Source organism: Streptopelia decaocto (assembly GCF_964273445.1).
Source record: "Streptopelia decaocto genome assembly, chromosome: 7".
Lineage (NCBI taxonomy): Eukaryota > Metazoa > Chordata > Aves > Columbiformes > Columbidae > Streptopelia > Streptopelia decaocto.
Window position 1 is genome coordinate 32,819,398 of NC_138661.1, and position 23,801 is coordinate 32,843,198.

A 23,801-nucleotide genomic window follows, 5' to 3' on the forward strand; every position below is an offset into this window, starting at 1 on the left:
TTTCATTCACAAACATGATGATGTGTTCTTAGGGTTTTTTGAGAATAGTGTTCTGTTCAACCTCATTTGCAGTTAACTAAAAGATGAATCATATGTAAGCAAAGGCTGAATCAGAATATCAGAATTATATACATTTTTTTCTGTTTAGCTGTTTAAAATGGTTTGACAAGTTACTGTGAAGACTGTTTAAGTAATTGTTGTCTGATTGGAGGTCGTAGGGGAAGAGGAAGTTATGCTGTGGATTTAGGGATGTCTGTTCTATAACAAGATCAATATTCTCCACTTGCAAATGGTTTAAAAAGTTGTCCTGGTGAGTTAAAAGCCAGTGATATAACAGCTTGACTTGGAGGAAACCTTGGGAGTTGCATTTGTCAAGTGGCTAGGAAAACTGCTCATGCATACCCAGTATCCAAAGCTTCATTGGCAGCCCAAACATAAAGAACTGAAAGGTCATTCTTCTTCTTACAGTATGATGGTTTGTTGACATATTTTGACACACTGGTACAATGCTGAAAGGTTTTGACCTTACTGCAACACTGAGGGACTTAGGGTTTGTTTAGCTATCTAACGCTTGTAGTTTTTCACACGTGCTGGGTTTTGCTCTGCTCCTTTTCTCTTCCTCCTCGATCCGCTTGAATTAGGAAATTCATCTTAAATAAAAATGGATGTAGATAGAAGAAGAATTTATGATTATTTTTGCTGCTTAGGACAATGTATTGATAAGTTTCTTCAAAAAGAATTCACCTTTTTTGAAATTTGCCATGCCAACTTGCTAACCTTAGTAGCAATGAGCAAGTTACATTTGATTATAGACAATAAGAGCCTGAAAAGCAGTGAATAGTGCGATTTTATGCTAGTACACAGATGCAATGGTTTAATTTGTGAAGATTGTAGCATTCTCTGTTCTGCTGCAAGATAAAAACAGATGTATGTGTACACTCACACACATAGATACACACAGACATATCTATACGCTTACCTCTGCACTTCACAGGTCTTCTAGATATATTTAGCAAATTCCCAACAGCATTTGACATGAATAATTGTTATCTTTATTTAATGACACATGAACAATATAAAAATCAACATGTTGTTTATGAATTTTTTTTTTTTTTTTGCTTTAGCTCAAAAGTAACATTTTTAGATTTTGCCAGTCATCCCCTATTTAACAACATGGGTGAATAACAGCCTAAAGACATTTTCCATTGAAACCACGGCTTATGCCTAGCTATAATAATACATTATAATAAATAAACTATAATATATCCATTGCTATAATGTTAATTGTTTGGCTGAGCAATTTAGGTTTTTTTATTTTGTATCAAAACTAATTTTTGTCAAAGCAAAGAAAGAACAGACCATATTGTATTAGCATTTACATTTGAATGATTGATAATAATAATAGAGTATATATTTTCATGTGTCGTTCTCTTTAGATATTGTGTTTATTGTGGACATGAATTGAGATTTTCATTATAATTTAGTTCTGTTACTTAAGCTAGATTGTTACATTTTAGACTTAAAAAGTAGTAAATGAAACAATATATAGTTTTGTTTAAACTATTTTTTTCTTATCTTTCTCTGTACTGTCTTAAGTATTATCATGTCACAGGAGACTCATGTAGTGCAGATAGAGCATTTTCAGCTTTTGTCCACATTACTGCAAGGCTTCAGCTCCAATTTTCCTGGTATTTCTCATTCAGATTAGACAAGCATCTAGGTTTATGTACGATAAGAGCTGACAGGATAGATCCTGCTATGCTTGCCAAGGGCCTGGTTGCAGACACTCCACTATGTCAAAGAATGTCAACCCCCCACAGACCTTACCTTTCAGAATTCCTTGTAATTTTTAATTGACATTTACATCTGACATTTTCAATGTATTTCTTAGTATTGAGTCTTTACCTACCTAGTGATAGTTAAAACTGAACCAAACCAAAGCAGAAAGAATTCCTGTAAACTATGATATCATATATTTTTTATTTAACAAGGTCAAGGTGCTGGGCTGAAATTCAAGAATGACCAACTCCCCCTTCTTTTGTGTAATTCTATATTTGCTATTCTAATCCATTTCAAATGATAGTTGAGGAGGATAGTAGGAGTATAAAGCAAAATTTAACTCTTAGTACTAAGGAACAAATCATAAGTATATTATTTTTACTATGCATCGTGCACAAAATGATACAGAGATTTTGAGGAAATTTTAATACTAATAGAGATTTTCCTTTGAGTCGGGTACTTGAATACTGAAAGCGGTATCTTCATACAACATGTACATGTAAACAGCATAATATTGTGAATGAAGTGAAGCTGGCAACTATGTAATTTAGCTGCGTGTTGCAGTGTGTTGTGCTTCCTAGCCTTCAGAAATCTCAAGTTTTCATTTGGTTTAAAATAATAAAGCCTAATAAATTAGCATGAGAATAATTATCCATCTATAAGAAGTTAGAGTGAAAGACTACAGTTGATCATAAATGTCACAAAGCAAAGAAGTAGAAGCAGCATTTTGTCACAAATAATGCTGCTTTTCTTCTAATTAGTTAATTTACATTTTACAAATGAAGGGCAAAATTCAGGCAGAACATAATCTAGTAGCATATCATAGCTTTACTGACCTGTATTTGTATATGCCAAATTTAAGTTAATTAGAAATGTAGATGCTGTTTGTTTTATCTGTCAAAAAGCTCATCTTAAAAAAAAAAATCTAGACACACTTTTTCCCCCAACATTTATCATCTAAATAATAGTCTTGCCAAGATGGCAGCCTCATAATAAACTCTTTTCAGTGGAGTGATGGGTAATGAAGCTTGCTTGTGAAAGCAGCGAAAAATGTTGTCTAGCCAAATGTGTGAATATGATGGCTAGAGAATCAGTGGACTTTCTCAGTCATCAATCTTTTTAGTAGCCTCTTATACATCTGAATATTTTGATAGATGATCTAATAATTGAGTTATCTATCTTTCTAACTATCAGAGTTGCATAAAAATTATTCTCACATGCTATTGAATATTATATATATTGGGCATCCAGTAAATTTTTCAAAAAAGGTCCAAGAGGTAGAAGAATTTAGTTGTGTCTTAAGCAGCCTTTAATACATTAAATGCTAAACTGCTATATGTAGAATATAAAACTATTTGTACTAATATAGGGAAAAAAATAAGTAATGTCAGTAACTGATTACAGATAGGAGTCACAGTAAATAAAGCACATAAAAACATGAGACGGGTGAGGTTAGTGCATAATCTAAGAGAAATACGAGGTATAAAATGAGTAGATTCAGTAGTCCCTGGCCAGTTAATGGTCAGTAGTCACATTTACACACAGTTGCACAAATTCCTTCTGTCCAGGAAATCTTGGCTTAGGCAAAAAGAAATACAGTGTCACTGTGGAGTCCCAAGTTACTGTTCAGCCTCTCTGAGAGCAGTCTCTCTGATTTAAAGATGAGACTGAAAAGCATGTATTGAAACTACCCAGAGTTGAAACTGTTGCCAGAGCACAAGAATCTGCTTTCCTAGGGCACTAATCCTGCATTAAAGGAGGCACTCAGGGTATTTGGATAAGTTGCATTAAGCACATCATCAGATGTGTCTTATTAGGGCTTCTGAGTAGCAGAGCAAAGTGATTCTTGGTGTCAGTGTATTTTTTTAAACATTACACTTCAAACAGGCATTATATAATTCTTTACTTTGAATGTCTTTCTGTCTAAAGGGTCAGGTTAAAATTATTTTAACAATAATAGAAATATTTTTGCATTAAGAATATTTTTTAATTCAAATATATTATTCACCCTCGGCATCACCAGTTTATATTTAATTACGTACTTTTCTACAGATTATATAATGTTTCTTCTTGTAAATTCTTGAAAACTGTATGTGGGGAACTCTTTTTCTAATGCAGTTATTCTGAATTACAGCATATTTACATTTTTAGTACTTTATTTGTAGATTTCATAACTATAGCAAGGTATAAACAAGTACGTTTTATGAATAGTTCTCCAGTTAGCAAAGTGGCTTTTCTTTCTCTGGTCAGAACTAGAGTGACTGGGACACTTTCTTGAGGATATCAAGAAGTTATTCTCTCATTGCAGTTTAACGAAACAGGTATCAGAGGGATCTGTTTTATACTTACTACCTGCTTAAAGGAGAAAGAGAAAGGTGCATTTCAAGGAGTTGAATCATTTCACAAGTACTTTGTGAAAGTATCATTTAGCCTCATTGGACCTTGCAACTGCAGGCAAATTTCCAAATTTAACAAAGTTTAGGCTTTCTCACTGACAGTGGTTATGACTCTCATGCTTAGTAAGCAAAGTTCTTGATGTTTAACTGTTCTTGTTAAACATACCTAATTAGTTTGAGGCATTTTGGGTACACATAAAGCAAGACACTAAAATAAGATTATTTGAGTATCAAAAACGTAAAAGTTTACAACAAAAATTTGGTTTTGAAGTTCTAATTTTGTCTTGCAATATCACATCCCACATAAACAGTCTATGTTTTTGTTTCAGTAATGTTTACATTGATTTTATGCAATTTGAAATTGCATAAGTGTAATTTCACATAAGCATAATTTAAACCTAGAACTAAGGCAGGAGGAAACAAATTACAAAAAACCAAATGGTTAAATGATTCTCTCTCATTACTTGAGAGTTTTCATGTAGGAAAGCTAAAATTGCTTCTGAATATATAAATTCATAAGCAATTAACTGGAATCGATCAAAGCCAATGTTTGATTTTCTTTACTGTGTGTGGCTTCTTCTGATCTTAAGTAAATTGGCAGTTATTGTAGTTAGCATTTGTAGCATGTCTACCTGAGAACATACCAAGTTCCTATGCATACACAATGCGCTATGCAAACTTCAGTATATATTTGTGTGTATAATTTTAGAATGTTTTATATCTTAATTTAGGAAGGAGATCTTCATTTCCCTCTCCTGATCATAACAGCAAGCATCTGTGTTCCTTCTGGTTTGTCATTTGATTAGCATGCTCTCATCCATCACTAGTCTTTGATATGAACATCAAGAAGTCATGTCCTTTTGTTTTAAATGGTAAATCTGCATTTGTCATGAATACTTACAGACATTTCAAGATTTACATCTGAATTGTCAAAGTATAACTGCACAACTTCTCTGACGTGTGTGACATTAGTAGTGAAATAAAGAACTTGTACCTTTTTCATGGGTAGGCCATAATTTAGAGATTGCAAGGCTGGTTTAGCTGTGATGCTGAAAAAATTTGTCCTTCATCCACTGTATTTCTAAGATATGTTGTTTATCAACAAGAGATAATCAACTGTACAAGAGCCTCTGCAGACATTCCTATTTGCATGGTCCAAGCCTGTCTCTTCAGGTTTCATTATTTACGTTTGATGTCTAGTTAGCTCTTATCAAAACTAATACCATCTGAAGTACCAGGCTTCCGGTGGTCACACAACCAACATGAAAATTTCTTCAGTCTGACTAATATTATTAAAGACAGTATCTCTTTAAACTTGAGCTTTGTTTCGGTGTCTGGATCAATTATATCTTGTAAATGCATTTCCATGAATGTTTCACTACTTGTTTCATTAAATGAAATACATCTGAATTAAATTATATTCTGTACAGTTTTAAATTGAAAAAAAATAGTGAAAAAGCAGGTGTTTAGACGAAAGCATTACTACCATTCTTACTATGTGTTGCTAGCTTATCATTGTTGGAATGGTACAGTAAGTTAAAGCATTTTTGAAAACAGACACCTAGGTGGTTTTTTATCAGCTATTTTATCAGCTATTGTACAAAAAATGGAGTGTGTCATGCAAATATGTAACTTAATTTTAGTTCCTAGAGAAGGCAAGTGTTGATCACATTATTTATGTCTATTTGGATTATACTATTTACTTGATTTTTAAATAATGAGAGGTATACATATTTCAGGCTCTCTGTAGAAGAGTAATTTTGAAAGTATGATCTCATTTTTTTGTTTCAAAAGGAGAAATATCTTGCATCCTTTGCAACAGAGCTCAATGCATTAAGTGAGGTTTTCTGGCATACGAAGGATGCAAGTTAACTTGAAGAAGACAATGATGGCAGTGAGCTTCTGTCCAGAGTTAATCAGCTGCAGAATTTGTAAACTGCATATGTGTCAAAGTTGAAAATGTTAGCATTCTGATGGAAGCTTGAAAAGGTTAGACCTGATAAAAGCTATCAGCCGTTAAAGAAAGTGATTTATGGGAATGTAATGACACAAAATGCCTCATTTATCACTCATGTATGGATAGGTTAAGGTTTCTGTGTCATACTTTAAAAACTTGACCACTTAAAATTGTCAAAATAGGTACTTAATTGCCTATCATACATTTCAGTTCAAATTTCCTTTCCTTGAATTTTGGTGATTTTATGTTTTGCTTCTCATATGGTTCTTTTAAAAGTCATTCGTATTTCATATTTATTTTATATTTGTTTCAAATTGTATACTCAATGCTCTGTTAGAACTTCTATTAGGTAAAGCTGTTGATGTGAGTGTTATCCAAATCTTTTGTTGATTTACAATTTCATTCAGCCTAACTGTAAGGAAAATAACAGAAGGTTTCATTTTCTTTTGTTTTATACCACTAATTCTCATCAAGAGTTTACAGCTTTCTAATTCAATCCTTACATTTCCTCTCCAAACTGAAACGAGATTTAAAAGTGATATCCATCAATTGGTTTCCAGTTCCATTGATTTAAGTTACTGTTTATGTCCATACAAATTAAATTTAATCCAAAACTACCAGTACAGTTAAATGATCCTAAGCCAAAATAAAAATGTTAGGGAAAATGCACAGTAGTATGTTATCCTTTTACTGGTTTGATTTGAGGACAACAGCAAGTCCTGTAGCTTTGAGACTAACTTTTGTGTTATTTTTAACTGTCCATAGTTTCATCATAACACTGAAAAAGAAAAGGTAAACACAAACATGGGGAAATCCTTATTAGGGAATTATCTTCAAGAACATATTTGTAAGATAAGCAACTACTTTAAAGACATTGCATAAACACTAAAGTACAGGTTCAGCTGCCGAAAAAAAAAGGTGATAATGAAGTTTGTAAGGGTTTCTTTTTCTTTAGCTACTTATCTTTTTTTTAAGCTATTTCATCCTTATTTCTTGATTTTACACAGAAAAGCCTGAACAGAATAATTTCAATTTTGAATATCAAAAAAACTTACCTTTTTCTTAGCTTTCACAATTTATGGCCCCAGTTGTATAGCATTCTGTTTGTTCAGCGATGACCTTCCAGATTTGATTTAAAAGGAAATCAGAAGCATTTGTCATGTCTGCTCGATCTTGTCCAGGGGTACCTATTGTAATTATAAAGGACTAATAAGGTTGTTTATAATAGAACAGTCTGACAACCCTAAAAATCTTCTGGAGAGCAACTTCTTTTTGGTGATTGTGCCTATCTTAAGGAAAAAAAAAATCTGTAATCCTCTTGCTTTATGTTGCATTGCATCTTTTCAACATTTAGTTAAGAAACTGTAAAGAACTTACACCCTGAAATACTTAACTTAGTTTTAAAAGATAAGCTGTATGATTTGCTCATTAGTAATACCTCTTGGGAATACTCAGTAATAATGTGGCTATAGTAAAGTTTCACCCTATATTTAATTATAAAATATATTAATATTAATATATATTAAATATATATTAATATTAATATAAAAGCGAAACCTGAAATTCCTTTCACAGTGAAAAGAAAGAGAACACTTATTAACGTGTCTATTGCAAAAATGTGTGATACATTAATATAGTGAACTCTGTTTCTTAGGAAAAAAAAATATCCAAATTAAGAAAATCTTGTTGTTTATTCTATCATATGCATTATTAAAGTGCTTCTGTAAGTAGGTGTTATTATAGTGCTATTTTACTTTATATGTCAGGGGTTTTACAATTGACTATGATCATTTTTCCCTTCATATGTCTTTGTCTTGCTTCCTCTCTCCTCTTTCCTCCTCCATTTCAGCATCATCCAGCAATACTACTTTTTTATAGGCATATATATAAGGTAAACAAAAACATACTAAAACCAATGGAATTTGAATGTTTGACATAAATGTTTACCTCTCTTGTAGGGTATGTAACAACACTGTAGTATTGTCATACATCATTTAAATACCCTTAGACAGCAAGAGCAGGATCTTGACAATTCAGTAATCTCATCATGTGATTTCAAGAAGGCTTTTTTTCATATCTACAATTGAGACAAATTTATGTTGTATGTATTTATGGTTGTTAAACTCAAAATTGTCTCATTTCATTAGTTTTTAACATTGTGCTCTCTTAATGACTATGAAGAAATGTATTAAAATGCCTTAATTATAGGGCTAGAAGAAGAAAGCACAGGACTTTTTAGCATATGATCTTTCAATTGTTCACTAAAGGATAAAGAAAGCATTCAAGCATGGTTTAGATAACTGTCAGCAATAATAAAATGCAAGGTAGTTTGTAGTGCCTTTAAAGACCTTTCGGGGAAATAGATTTAATTAAAAAACAATAAAATGGACCTTTAATTTCAGAGAAATCCAAAATGTTATAAAATTTCAGGATGTTACTGTCTTAAGTAACGTATGTTTCCAAGGATGAGGAAGAATAGCTGTGAAAATATTCTTTAGTCCATACAGCGGTCATGGCTTTGTTTTCTGTGTGTAGAAGTATGTCCTTTAGCTTTTAACACACAAACTATGGATAGCATGTTAGAGCATATTTCAGGTTTTCTTAACTGATTTATTTACCTGTTTGGGCTTATTTATTTTGTTATGTTTTTAACTTTTTTTTTTTTTTTTTTTTGGTAAATAAGGTGAACATTTAGCTTCTTAATATAAAATTATTTTATCATAATTATCCACAGAACAACATAACCGACATATTGGCAGAAGTTCATTTGCCTGTTTGGTAGAGTCAGTATGCTCCTATTCCTCATACATGTCTATGTGATATGCTATGAAAAAAATACATTGCAAAGTATATTTCCAGTTTCTGCTTTTTTCTTCTCATGTAATCAAAAATTGCATTTGCTAGTCATGTTTTAGGTTGTGTGGCATGCTGAAAAGTTAGTAAAGTACTTGTTCTGCACTATTGAGTTATACCACTTCTGGTGAACTAGGAGCAACTTAACTTGCATGTGATAATCAATGGTTCATAAACAACATTGGCTGCTGTCTTTTTAGAGTAGTTTTGCTCCATTGTTTAGCCTCATGCTTTCCTGAGGAATTTTTTTCTCACCCTGGTGCGCACACATCAATTGGTTGACCAGTTGGTTTGTCATAGCTGAGTACCAAATGAATCTGCATGCAAGTTGTGTAGCAAGATGTTTTACAAGTAAATGAGCTTCTCCAAAGTGCTTTTTCAGCAAATGCTAAAACTCTTATCAGTTTTGTATTTTTAATTGCTTGCCCAAGTACCTTATAAAACACACTCATAGTGAAAACAGGGCTTGAATATGTAGGGTCTTGCTATATCCTCTAGTAAATTGTTTGGATTGTTAATTCATAGCACTGTTCACTTTGTCACTGACTGATCATAGAAATGGAAAATCATCCCTGTTCTCGGAGATGGTATTTTTTTCTTTTAAGAAAAATAAGCTTTTTTTCTCTGCTTGCACACAGACCTTAAACTGGAGCACAAATGAATAGCACAGCCTCCGTATCATATACCGGGTAATGACCGTGTGGGAAGGGTAGCTGAGTTACTGCTAAAAATGTACAAAAGTGTGGCACAGTTCTGCATGAAGGTGCTCCATGATTTTCTTTGTTGCTAGGCTTCCTGAGGCTTGAGGCCTCATAATTACCCAAACTACAAGAGCATGGAAGAGCACATGCACATCAAAATGCTTTCTGTTTTCAACTTGTTGTGTCCTTTTCTTCCCACTCATCCCCTCTGGTGTGGTTGGGCTATTAAGTGTGGTAGTGCTTCAGCAGAATATACTCCACAATCTGATATTCTCCAATCTGCAGCTGATGGGCTTCTGCACAAGCATTAATTTTTATCACTTCTGTTGGGCTTGTAAGTCCAATAGAAGCTCAAGTCAAATGGTGAGTCTGCTTGCTTTCCCTTTCTACTAGTGATTTGTTTTCTGCTCACTGAAGTTTTACGTAGTTGGGTTTTTATGTCTATGTTGCCATGTGTCGTACTAGAGGTGACTCGTTTTCAGTTGTGACTTTTATAAACTTCGGTAAGAACGCTAAGCTCTCACTGAGTAAAAATTACTGCCATATAGTATGTTAATATTTGGCACAGTAATTTGTACTTTTTTATGTGTAACAAAGTTATTTTTTTTTATGTTTTTTTCCTTTTGTTGAAAGTCATGTTTCCTAGATTGGAAGATCTTACTGATGATGATCCTTTATCAAAAACAGTAGACATTTTGTATCACTACTTCAAAATGCAACATTCAAGATCTCTTTTGTACTCCCAAGCAAACTACTTGTTGCTTCCATATTTAAAATTCACAGCCTTTAAAAGCCTGATATTGCATCAAAATATTGCAAAGTCAAATTTAAAACTGATTAATTGTTTTCTTAAAACTCAGGGTAAAAGACGCTACAGAAACAGATGAATGAATATGATCTGTTATGAAAAATCTCTACTCTTGTATTAAGAGTGTAAACCTAAGCACAGATCTTCTCGTAACTTTAGTTTTCTTATCACCATTTATAGTGTGTCAAGGAAGAGAAAAAGAATCCAGAAGTACTGTCTGTGCTTTGGCATAAAATGTTATGAAAACAACATAAAGCTCCAGATGTTTTTTGGCTTGTATTAGGGAGATAACGGATAGCATTCTAGGAAAAATACAAATCATGTCAAACTACCACTCAAATCATGCTTCTCTGCAAAATATCTGGGGGAGCAAGTTCAGAGAGAACAGTCTGTCTTCTCACTGTTACGGAAAAGACTTACCTAGTTGTGAGAGCACACCATACTGTGTCCTGTGCTTTTCTGGCCCTCTGTAAAATCATTACGTCAAGCTCTGAAAAATACTGCCCTTGCTTGTAGATTTATTTGTTTAATTGATTAATTACCACAAGACCAATAGGATGTAATAGCACTGAGACCCTTGCCTTCCTCAGCCTCTGCCCTCTCCCTGGCTTGAACAGACCATAAAACCAGGCTGATTCTATGGAACTGGCATGGTGAGAAATCTCAGGGGAATATCTGCATCCTGATGTAGATCTTATCTCAGAATGTGTATTTATGAGTGTACTTACATCTGAATAACGTAAGTGTAACTGGAGTTTGAAATTTAAACATAATACTGTAATGTTATCATAGTCCTTTCTGTGCATATCAGTAAAATAACAGTTTAAAATTGTGCCTTGCTGTTGATATAAATATTTCTTACATCTCTACTATAATACTCTCTCCCTGGTTATACCATGATACACACCAGTGAATGTGTCTGAACTGGAGCTAGGAGAAAAATTAACTTTTTAAACAATGGAATGTGTTACAATTCTTTGGTTAATCGCAGTTAGGATGAAAAAAACTGTAAACATCATGGGATATTTTTTTACCTGTGGAGAAATACACTGTGCTTCATGAGTCTTTTCTATGACATGAGGGAATTTGTATAGAACATTCCTTTCAGTAGCTCACACTGTATGTTTTAGAGTATTAATTACCTAGTCAGATTTTATTAGAGCCCATTGAGTTTTGCATAATTAAAATTGTAGCAACAGCTAAATGGTATGACATGTGGAATGCAGAATCTTTGCTTTTGCCAAATGTTCTTCTTAGAGTTTTCAAAGAGGGAGCAGAAAAGTGGAAGAAACTTTCAAGTCAAGTCCAACACTTAAAAAAGTAAATTTGATATAGATGTGCATTTACGTTTGTACAAAATATAAAACTTAAGCATAAGAGATTTTTCTGCTATGTTGTTCTTGACAGCAATAATAATATTATGTGTAGCGTTGCTGGAATAGCTATTAATTTCAAAATGCAAAGCTACAGAATTACAGAAATGGATTACAGTTGACTGGTTTCTATAACTTGCAAGTTAAAGGTTTCAGTATAGAGTGAGAAAAGTTGTTTATCATGTAAATGCTATCAAGTGCATATGACAAAAAAATGCATTTTATATTGAAATATTCTTGTGTTCATCATGGGTGTATACAGTAAATATATACTATCGTTTTTTATGTAGAACTATCTATCTAGTAGAGGTCTGGTTCTGTTTAAAGTCAATGGAAAAATTTGTCCTGTCTTCAGTGCAAGTAAGAATAAAGCTGCTGTCAGTACTAGTCTTGACTTGTGCAATAATTTGGTCCTTTAGATTGAGTAATTAAGTAGAGCAGGGGTGTCAAACTCATTTTCACCAGGGGCCGCTTCAGCCTCGCGCTTGCCTTCGAAGGGCCAAATGTAATTTTAGCACTGTTATATTTATACATACACATTTTAGGACTGTATAAATGTAACATAAATGAAGGCAAGCGCGAGGCTGAAGCGACCCCTGGTGAAAATGAGTTTGACACTCCTGAGATAGAGCATAAGATCCGTGATTGTACTGAGACTGACAGTAACTTGCAGCAAATCCATTTAAGGGTCACACAGATTGGAGCATCTTTCATACGAGGGGAGACTGAGAGAGCTCCAGCTGTTTAGCCTGGAGAACAGCAAGATCAGGGGGATCTTATCAATGTACATAAATACCTGATGGGGGGAAGTGAAAAATACGGAGCCAGGCTTTTCTCAGTGATGCCCAGTGATGGGGCAAGAGGCAGCAGACACAAACTGAAATACAAGAAGACCTACTGAAAGATAAGAAAAAGTCATTTTTATTGTGAGAGCTGTCAAACACGAGAGCAGGCTGCCTGGAGAGGTTGTGAAGTCTCCATCCTTGGAGATATTAAAAACCTGATGGGACAAAGCTATGAGCAACCATCTCTAGTTCACCCTGCTTGGAGCAGGACCAGACAGTCTCTAGAGGTCCCTTTTGACTTCAACTGTTCAGTGTTTCTGTGTGATTTTATTTATCATTACTTCTATCTGTATTACTTTTTTTATTAAGAAAGTCACAGAGGAAGCGATGTCAGAATAAGTGGAGAAAGGGAAATCTGAAGACCTTTAGTCCAGTAGAATGTGCTACAATTACATTTGTTGTCAGATTTCCTAGATTAGAAAATCCATTCTTCAGTTTTCAGGGTAAGAGAGAAAATAAGGCTGAAGAAAATGAAGAATAACAACTATCTATTTGTTAATGTTCTACTGAAAACTAATTATAAGAGCTAAGCATCTATATAATTTCAAAAACTAAATTAGTCGCTTAAACAGTAAGAAAATTATGAAGGAATAATTGAAGGGATGTAGTAAGTGGGAGGTTTTTAAAATCCTGTTGGTCTGGAGTTTGGCGATCAATTTGCAGAAGAGTACACAGATGTAGACTCACGAAGTTAGCAGTAACTGCCAACAGATCCTAATATGTTAAAGGTTGTAATCTTTTGAAAGAAGTTGGTTGGCTTTCCTGTTGACCCTCCTATCAACTTTAACCTCCAACCTCCTCCAGCATGTATCACTACAAATAAAACTGCTGAGGTTTGACAAGAGGATATAAAGTCACTAGGCCATCGCACACAGATCTCTACATGATTTTTGTTAACCTTAAGCTTAAATGAACACTGCTTTAAGTCAGGGTTTTTAATAAGAAGTCATAAACACTCACCCATATCGCTTTAGTTTTAATAATTACTGTTTTAACAGGGACGAGAAGAGATATACATAGTAAATTATGTTTGACAACTGGAATTTGGTGGTTTTGTTATTGGTTGTCTTTGACCATTACATGAATTGCTGTTCTTCATTTTAATGTGTACTTTTCCATGCAAGCTGCCTATGATGCTGATATAAACATGGCATTTGTGTACAAGGTTATAAATGAATTTTTAGCTCTTGATCAAGGCAAACCAGATGACAAAAATAACTCATGTGTTTGTATTTACCAATATCAGAATAATAATCTTTAATCTGTAGTCACTTATGATGATTTTGGCTTTTCTTTCTCTATAATTTTTATGTGACTGTGCAATACAGTTTAACAGTCTTAGGAGCTATGCAGGCCATACTTACTAAAAGTTTTTCTTTGTTACTCCGCTCTGGAAAGGTGCCCTATAGTGTTTCCATTTTGCTGGGGAGTGGCCATCTACAGGATTAACTCTTGCAGAGTCCCTGTTCTTATGAACAACTTGTTTCTGAACATAGGCTGTACCTTACACGAATCTGTATTACTGTCCTAAAATTATATGTCTTTCCAGTTCAAAACCATACCAATTTAAAATCAGATTTTCTGCTTTGCAGCCTTCTATTTCCATGACAAATTTTGTTGTGGTGTATAATAATTGTCTTCATGCTTTTTGTTATTCTGAGATTGTCATCTTTTACACTCACCCATGTGTTTTCCCCGAGTACTTCAGGGGCTGTGTAAGCAACCTCTGCTCTTAGAAGTCCTTCCTTTCCATGCCCAAGTTGTATGAGCCATTCATATGTTCCGCTCCCAACAGACCATATTTTTTGTCAAAGTCCACTTTCAATGGTTAGAAAAGTACTACTCTTTATCTGATGACACACATAGATCTTCCGAAGCCATATGAGGAGCAGCTAAAGTCGCTGGGTTTGTTCAGCCTGAAGGAAAAATGATGGGAGACCTCATGGTGGCTACAGCTTCCTCACAAGGGGAGGAGGAGGGGCAGGCGCTGGTGACCAATGACAGAACCCGAGGAAATGGCAGGAAGATGTGCCAGGGGAGGTTTAGGTTGGACATTAGGAAAAGGTTCTTCCCCCAGAGGGTGGTGGAGCACTGGAACAGGCTCCCCAGGGAGGTGTCACGGCCCCAAGCCTGACAGTGTTCAAGAAGAGACTGGACAATGCCCTCAGACACATGGTGTGAACTGTGGGGTTGTCATATGCAGGGATAGGAGCTGGACTCCATGATCCTTGTGGGTCCCTTCCAACTCAGGGCATTCTATGATTCAATATTTTTAGGCTTTCTTCACAAGCATAACTACCAGATACTGGATAGCACATTCGGTTTTTTAATTTTCCTAAATAGTTTGCAGCACACTGGTCAGGTCTCAACAGGCCATGCATCTTACCTTTCTTCTGGTTCCATTTTGCTACAACATTTTAGATGGTTTTCATTTATCCTTAATTTATTAAATATAAGCTTATTACATAAATGCATTACAGTTGTGCGTGCAATATCTTATTGTCTGTAATCTGGGTCTATGTTTTTCATCTGCGCTTGGACTGTGTCTAAGCACTCCATAAAAAGTAAAGGAAAATAAGCCTTTTGTATGCAAATTTGTATTCATTATGTATATTGCAAAACTGCTAGGCATTTACAAATTGTAAGAGACAAATACTGATCTACATGCTTATCCTGGAGGAGTGCGTGGCAGACTTTGCTTAGATTTCTGCTGCTACATGTATTCTGGGAAACAGTGGATGTTGCTGTTTGTCAAACCATACAGTATGTAAATTTTGGAAGTTATGTATTCTGGAAGATTAAGGGCTGATTGAATGGGGATAAGAGGAAGCTTTTAAAAAGCTAAATGTAGTTAGGTTTTTTCTTTCTCCCAGTAGCACCTTAGACTGCATGATTTAATATACTATCAAAAGGAGAATAATTCAGCTGAAAATATGTTCTGAGAGAATTTGGTGACACCATACCTTTCACCCTCTGAGAACCTGTATATCTCTGATTTTGAGTATAAAGAGAATACTAATCTTCAGGTGATATTATTTCTGTTCTCCTCTGCAAGTGAGAATATTCAGTATGTCAATCTGTGTTCTTTTAGCATTTCCTTTAGTTTAACACCATCTTCAAAAAGTGAGCAGGAAGCCAACTGGAAAGGTACAGGTGACTTCTACCTGAGGAGACAAGTAAAATTAATTGGCAAATTAATTACAATATTAATAAACTAGAGCAGAAATTGCTGACTTCTTTTTTGCCCATTTGAGACCAGTTGCATTACGTTCAGAAGAATGTAATAAGATGTGCCAGCAAACCCAGGGTATAAAAATCCAACTTTGAGGTGTTAAAGGTTTAGCTGATGCTAGCAGAGACTGCTGATAATTTTTATGTAAACAATATCAGCTACCACGTTGTTTATCAAAGCACATAGGAAAATGGTTTCTGCTTCTAAAAGTTACAGGATGATCACAGCAGACAGGGGCACCAGCATCTGTCATGGCACTAGGAGGGGATTACCCGCTGTATTAAGCTGTTACACTTTCTCACTGGAAACTGCTGTCTGGACACTTTCAGTGTAAGAATGTTTTTGTGGTGGAAAAATTGCTGTAGTCTCAACAGACTCAGTTAAGGATTCAGTGTCATCGCCAAGTAACAGTGTATGTAGAAGTGACAGAACTGAAATCTGAGTATAAAGTTATTAATTGAGGGGTGATTAAGATGGCATGTGATATCCATAGGAGATGTTCAGAGAGCTTTGTAGTGGGTACAATAGCAATGATTAGAAGAAGGAATGCTGATCCCTTCATGCATGAAATAGTTTATCCCACTATGGAGCCCAGGAAACTAATAAAGCTTCTGTGGACCAAAGCCATAGAGGCTTATTTTGACCAGATTAAGACATTTGCTAGAAATGCTTGCCTTGTTTTTTTCTTTCTCTTTTGCAAAAAGAAATGGGGAAACAAGCAGTTACATCAGAAAAGGCAAATAGTGAAAAGAATTATTTTAGAGTTACTCTTATCACAGTAGATCAGTCCTTGTATTTTAGAAAAAAAAGGTTTTAACCATGTTCTAAAATTTGAAAATAATTAAATGGAGTTTTTTCATTTTTTACAGTGAATCTTAGTGACTCAAAAATGCCTGTGATTCAGGAAATGTGAGCATAAGTTAACCTGATACTGATTAGAAACCTGGAAACAGATCAGCAGAACATAAAGCAGCTATTGCACGTATGTCTTGATAACGTCTGTAAATGTTTCTACGTGAAATACGCAGATGAGGATTACAAAGATTCTTACTTTTCAAAATGTTTATACTATTTCAATCTACTGTTTTCTAGAAAGGCTGTTCTATATTTCTCTATCAAAGGAGTCTTTAAGACAAGCAAATGCTATAAATATACCTTGGGATAGTAGACAATATATAAACACTTCTCAGATTTCTTTTATGTATACTATGTGCTTTTCCTTTCGTACCATAGTTACCAAAAATTCACTGTGTAAATCACATTATATGTTGTTTGTATCAGAGTGAAAAAATATAATACACTGTATAATTTAAAATGTCAGCATCATGAGTTGCTGATATTTTCCACTGCTTGTGAATAACAAGTTGAATGTTCAAACAGTTTTTAATAAGGAGATAGCATTTGTTTTAACCTATCAATATATAATTCCTCAGTACAAATGCCATGTAATTGCTTTATCCCAGAGGAATGCGAAAGCTGCTGACAAAATGAAAACTTGAAAGAAAACTTCAGTGGGAGCTAAAGGCCCCAGCTTCTTTTCCATGTCCTAAAATTAGTAAAGAAGAGGAACCCTTCAGTTCTAATAAATAAGTTTGAGAAGAAACTGGAATAGGAATTAACTTTACTGCTTTCCTTCCTTTATACTACAATTCTAAAGAGATCTCTATCTGCTGACATTTAATATGGTGCAGTATCATTGTCTAAGTTTTCATAGGATTTAACTGAACTTCATCCCAACTAATCAGTCATTTTGTGAGAGAAGCTGATGTCTCATCTGCCATTTTCGTGGGGAAAAAAAAATAGAGGCAACAATCCTGCTGCCTTTTGCAGGTGTACTCGTCTTTTTACCTAAGGCAAACTTGTACCATACAAAGATTAAAAATCAGGCTTTCAACGTAAATGTTTTCAAGTATTTTTAACAAGTAGAATTAAGCAGAGGTGCAAGTATGTGATCCATCTGTAGCAATTAATAACTGTATTCAGTTATATGTTAAAAACATACAGGCATTGTTTTGGCTTAAATTACTTTATGCAGAAATTATCTCATATTAGGATCTATTTACCAACAAATATTTAAATTTTCATTGTCTTCTGAATTCAAAAGTAGAAAGCCTCTTGCAGTCTTTGGGCAAAGGGATAAAAACACAGAAATGGGAAAAAAAGTTGTTCTCGCACATTGATAGTTTTCACCTCTCACAACTTTTTTTTTTCCTTTGCTACGGTTAATGACATAAGGAGTACTTTAACTGAGCTTTTAATGCTTTTCTTGAGGTAAAGAAATTCCACCTTCAAATATTATCCTAAGTCCTAGGTAATCCAGTTCTTAAACAGTAGGTCTGCAGAGAAAGCAATAGAAAACAATAGAAAGCCTTTATGACATGACTAAAAAAAATCTGTTCTTACTGTTGTTTAACAATGACTTTTGAAATACAGCACTTCTAATTTAGTTTTACTTGATACATAATTAAACTACAGAACTCACTGTGATTGTGTTATTGCCTCTTGAAGTTTATGAAAAACATGAGTATTTAAACATCATTTTATACCAATTTATGATAACAAAAAAGATTGTTTGCTCTTACACAAGACGAGATATAAATACTTACAAGATATAAAAGGCTTGTCAAAGAAATCTCTAATTGCCTTGAATTAAAAAGGTATTGAAAAGATATCTAGGAGGTTGTATTTTGCGTTGTTTTGTTATGTTTTTGTTGTTCTTTTTGAAGCAGAGTGGTTACTATCAAGAATGGAAGACAAAACTTGGAACACTTTGGTATTTTATATCATTGTTCTTCTTCAGTTTGATGATATTTTTATTATGTGAACCTGCTTTTTAAAAACATATTATGTCTCTAAGCAATATGAATTAAGAGTAAAATCTCAACTTTGCTGTTATTTTTCATATCTGGAGATTTTCTGTTAGCATACGACGTGGCTTTGGGTTGAACTATTTTCCTGCACCATTACACATTATGTTAGTTAGTGTTTACTGCATGTATTGAAACTACACCTGGAAGTCCTAATAAAATGTGCTAGAAATTGACGTAGAACAGAACAAGAGATACTTGGTCCTACAGAATTTAATGTTCAAGTATAATGACAAGAGTCAACAGATGTTTATAGTGCAGTGCAAAGAGTCAATAAGATAATATTGGTCAGCATAGTATTCACTGATCTGAGTATGTCAGCAGCCTGCTAAATTTTGCATGTGTTTTGACAGGTGAGAGATTTAGAGGAAAATAACAGATTGCTTTTGTTAATGCTTTTTGCGAATTATTTCTAACCTTGAGAGGCAATTGGGGATAAAGGATAAAGGGGGTTTGCCATTTCAGTGTGGGATTTGACAGTTTGCCAGAGAAAGGAGAGAGATGATAGAACTGTGAAAGGCATGTAGGTCTTCCTCTGTAATGGGTCTTCCACTTTCCAGGCACAAAGACATTATAAACTTAAATGGTCCCACTTGTTTTTTTTGCAAAATTGTTTTGAATGGAAATAAGCGGAGCAGACTGCACTGATCAAGTTCATAGAAAGGTATTTTACTGAAATATAGAGAAGAAATGAGTACTTTTAAGGAAATCTCATCTGTGTTTATGAAATGAGAAAGTAGGAAATAAAGATGCCCTGAAGAAAGCCAGATTTGAACATGCCAGATATGAGGAGCTACAGAGGGCTATAGGTGTTTTTAATAAATGAGATGATCATGTTGACTGTAATGATTACGAAAGAAGGGTGAGAAGAATAAAGATTGGAAAGTTCCGTTTAGCTATATTGCTAATTTTCCAGTTTTGAAATACATAGAATAAGTTGTCAGAGTACAGGCATCATCATTAGTTTCAACTTTTGTGAGACATACCTGGGGGAGTGTAGACCTCATTTGTCATCCCATTTGTTATTGACTTGTGTACCATGAAAGGAGAGGGCCCAAGTGTAACTTTGAGAGATCCGTTATGATTCTAGGTCCATATGTCCTTGTTGTACTTTTACTAGCAATGAAGTTTCCAGCACTTTTCGTTTCTGAATGCACGCGACATACTCAAAACGAGTTAGTTCTTGGAAGATCTGGGACCCACATGCTAAATGGGATGCTTCATCAAGAGAGACACCTCTTCAAGCACTCTTGTAATGATCTCAAGTTCATACTGCAAGGTTCTACCCATAAATGCAAGACAAATCTGCTTTTAAGACAACCTGTTGCAATGCCCTGAATCAGTAAGGTGGATGTACTCACTGAGGTGGCACTTACATTAGAGTTTCTAAATAAGATTCTTCTACATAAGATTCAGAGAGACTAAGCTCAAAGCCCTTGGGAGCTCCCATGGAAAGCTGTAGAAGAGTTCTGGAAAATCCGCTACAAGACATACAAGTCTAAAACAAACCTCCCAGATTTCCAATACCTAGCAGGGGGACACCCACTTTCTGACTGAAGCCTTTCAGAAGCAGTGGGCCCACATTTGTGCCTGTGAAATGCAGACTAAAGCAGTGTGTCAGGTCCCGTGAAGGTATGCATATGCTCCTGCTTCCATTGATACCGCCTTTTTTAATTGAAGTCATAGAAATCTGGTGGTAAATAAATCTGATTTCAGAAACTCACAGAACCTTAAATAAATAAATAAATAGGAGACAGTGAAGGCCATACAAGGAGCTTTATGTTACATTACTGCTATTACTCCTGTTGCTTGATCCCTTTGGTTTTCTGCATTCAAAACAAACACTACCCAAACCTTAGGACTCATGGACTTCATGAACATGCATTCCTGCATATGGAAACAATTCTTTTGATACCACAGTGCAGTCAATTTTGATGCTTTAAAGGTCAATAGTTTATGATGTTACAGGACAATTCAAATTCCATTGACCTCATCAAATTTTGTAAGAGAATGTATCAGGCATAGTCCCAGTTTTCATTGTTGCCTCTGCAAAAGATGCACAGTGCCTTTTTTTGTCCTTACTAGTACACCCAGGTTTATATCGTTTCTTGGTTCTTTTGGGATTTCAGTAGAATTTTTTACCTTATCATGACACAAATATCTTGGTATTATCAATTCCATGGGTTTAATAGTGCCACTTTTACCAATAAGTTCTATTAACTTGTTTCTCAAGACAAGAAGATACTCAAAATGTTTTTTAAAATCTAAAATACACATTGGCTTTGTTGTGTAAACTGGTCACTGTAATTTTCCTCTTGAAGTCTGAAGAACTAGCTGCAGCTTTTAAGTACATATATATTCTTAATGTACTTTGGAGCTTCAATTATTAAATTTATTTTTCTAATTCTATACATTATCCAAATTATCCTAATTCTATACATTATACAAATTATCACTTTTTAAGAGGGAAAAAATGCTTTCTGATTTTATGAGAAGCTTCAGTTTGGCCTATATTCTGAAAAGTTCATGTTGTTAATATAATGGCAGAGCAAAATGACCTGCAAAAATCCATACAGGTCAGCATTCTTACATACAAACTTAGAACATATGAAATTACATTGTGCAAGTAATGAAAATTAAATCAGGACAAAATTGGAGAAAGAAGAGAAGGAGGAGAAAACGGAAAGTATTGAGTTAGCGAATATATGCATTCCTATTTCTATTGTCAACATGATCTTAAACCAATTGTATTACAAAACTTGGCGTATGTGTGTGTTGTGACAACATAGTCAGTCTCTTCAAATTCAATTTCTTGTCCTCCTGTGATTGGTATATGCTGCAGTCTTGCTATTCCATGTGTATTAATCTCCACACAAGAAGAAAAACTGAGGTTTTTTTCAGCAGTTACCTTTCTCTTCGAGTTTTGAGGTGATGCTTTCCAAAGTCCAAGTTGAAGTCTTGTTCACTTAAAGTTTAAGAACAATACTACTGTTAGTATTTCATTTGAATATGAAAGAAATGCAGTTTTCATGTGAAAAACACTTCTTTTTCTCCAGTTTCAAATTAAATAACAGAACAAAGGCACACATAACTTTTACTTGCCATGCAGCCTATGCAGGGTGTCTGGGGTAGAACTATAAACAGTATGGAAAATTATGATTTTTATATTGTTCTCTAGATTAAATCATTGTTTTGCTAGAGACAGTGGGTAGTTATCCACTAACTGCATTGGACTGTGATTTCACCTTCTTGTGACAGTGGTTCCCCCTTTGTGACAGCTTGTTTGCCAAGCTTGCCTTCAGAAGTATATAATGTTGCTCTTTAGAGTGAGCTAAGAGTCTTGTAATTGAAAAGTTCACAAGAAACCTTTAAAAACGAAATTCTAAAAGTATCAGAGGTGCTAATAGTCTATGTGCATACTCTAGGATTGGCTGTTGCTAATGGTCCGAGCTTTATATTACAAATTAAATTCAACCTGATGATCCTGTGTTGCATAAGCAAATTCTAAATTTTGTTTCAAAAGTTTTAAAGTAACTGTGTCACTGGAGATACACGGTGTTGTAAAACAACTGACAAAATATCATTTCCTAAATGCAGATTTTCATGACATCAAAACTGAAGGAACCATCAAAACTGAAAGTTATTTCAGTCACTTGTGTGAACTGTGAACACTCGATCATGAAGTGCCTATGCATTGCTTTGTTTTGTTTGTCCTCTGCAAAAGACTGGATGTTTAATGCAAAAAATTGCATCATCAAATTTTAAAGTTGAAACTCATTAGTTTCTTGAGTAACTTAAAGGTTACTATGGTAACATTAGCCCATGCATTTTTCAGCTACTTTAAGTAATAGTTATGTAATGAACAGTCTTGACTAATCATCAAAGTACTGTATGCAAAGTAGGTAAATTAATGTTATGACAAGTTCTGGACCCAATTCAGCACGCAGTGATTGGTTTAAGTTCCTATCTGAAACTGTTTGCCCATTATTTTTGTATTTAAGACATTTATAGTGGAATTTCTGAATGTAGCTATCGGAAGTGCTAATAGGTATAGTGTTATTAATTGTGGTTTTGAAACCTGCTGATGTGAAGGTACAGTCTCCCTGTTGTCATCATCTTTATTATATTGCCTAGTGGATGCAGCCCTTGTGGATGTGTGTATGCATGTAGAGATTTGTAAAGTGTAGATGAGATGGATGTTTAATTACGAAGACGCAGACACTTATGGAATAGGAAATTGTAAAAAACTATGTGCTCTATTTTTGTATCTTCCAGGGTGCAACTGTTGCAGGTTTGGGTGGAAGAGGGGGCTTTGCTTCTTAAGGCATATGAATAGTCCATATGCAATTTTCAACCTGAAAGGCTAAACTGATTTTCTGTTTTAAGATCTGAAGTTAGAGGAGATATAACTTCAAAGTGAATCAGAGCTATGTTTATCCCTCTTATATGTCAGAGTTTAAGTGCAATGTTTTATGTATACAGTCATCATGACAGTTAAAAAGGCTATAGAGAAAAGCAATTATATAATTGCTTTAAAGAATTAAGTACCATGGTTAAAGGCTTTTAAAAACTGCAGAGCAGTTTTAATAATTATATCACCTGAAGTCAAGCTGCAAAATTATGTCCTAATTATTTGCAATGAGTAATTATCTATAAAGTTATAAGCTTTGCAAGATTTTACGGGAGAGCTGGGGAATTCTTTGATTTTTTTTTTCCCACACACACTAAAACAACACCCCGTCATTTTCTATTTTAGCAGTTTCCACAACTTAAACATTAAATTCTTATTGTTGCTTTCTCTTATATTAGTAGTGTGTGTTTTGCAATTCTAATCTTCACGTTCTTCTTTCTTTATCACCGAAGTAGGCCTTTTGAAGCCAGGGAATTTTTCATAGCAATATTGACAGTGTTCGCATTTGCATGATGACAGCCAAGGAATGGAGCAGTAATTTTTGAAATTGCAGAAGTATTTAGAACACTGATAAAAGCT

At 34.5% G+C, this 23,801-nt stretch overlaps 1 protein-coding gene across 3 annotated transcripts in view; it reads left to right on the top strand.

Moving 5' to 3' along the window:
* The window catches only part of CDIN1 (CDAN1 interacting nuclease 1), a 127,329-nt gene that overhangs the window by 68,978 nt on the left and 34,550 nt on the right, over positions 1-23,801 (top strand). The window lies entirely within an intron of this gene.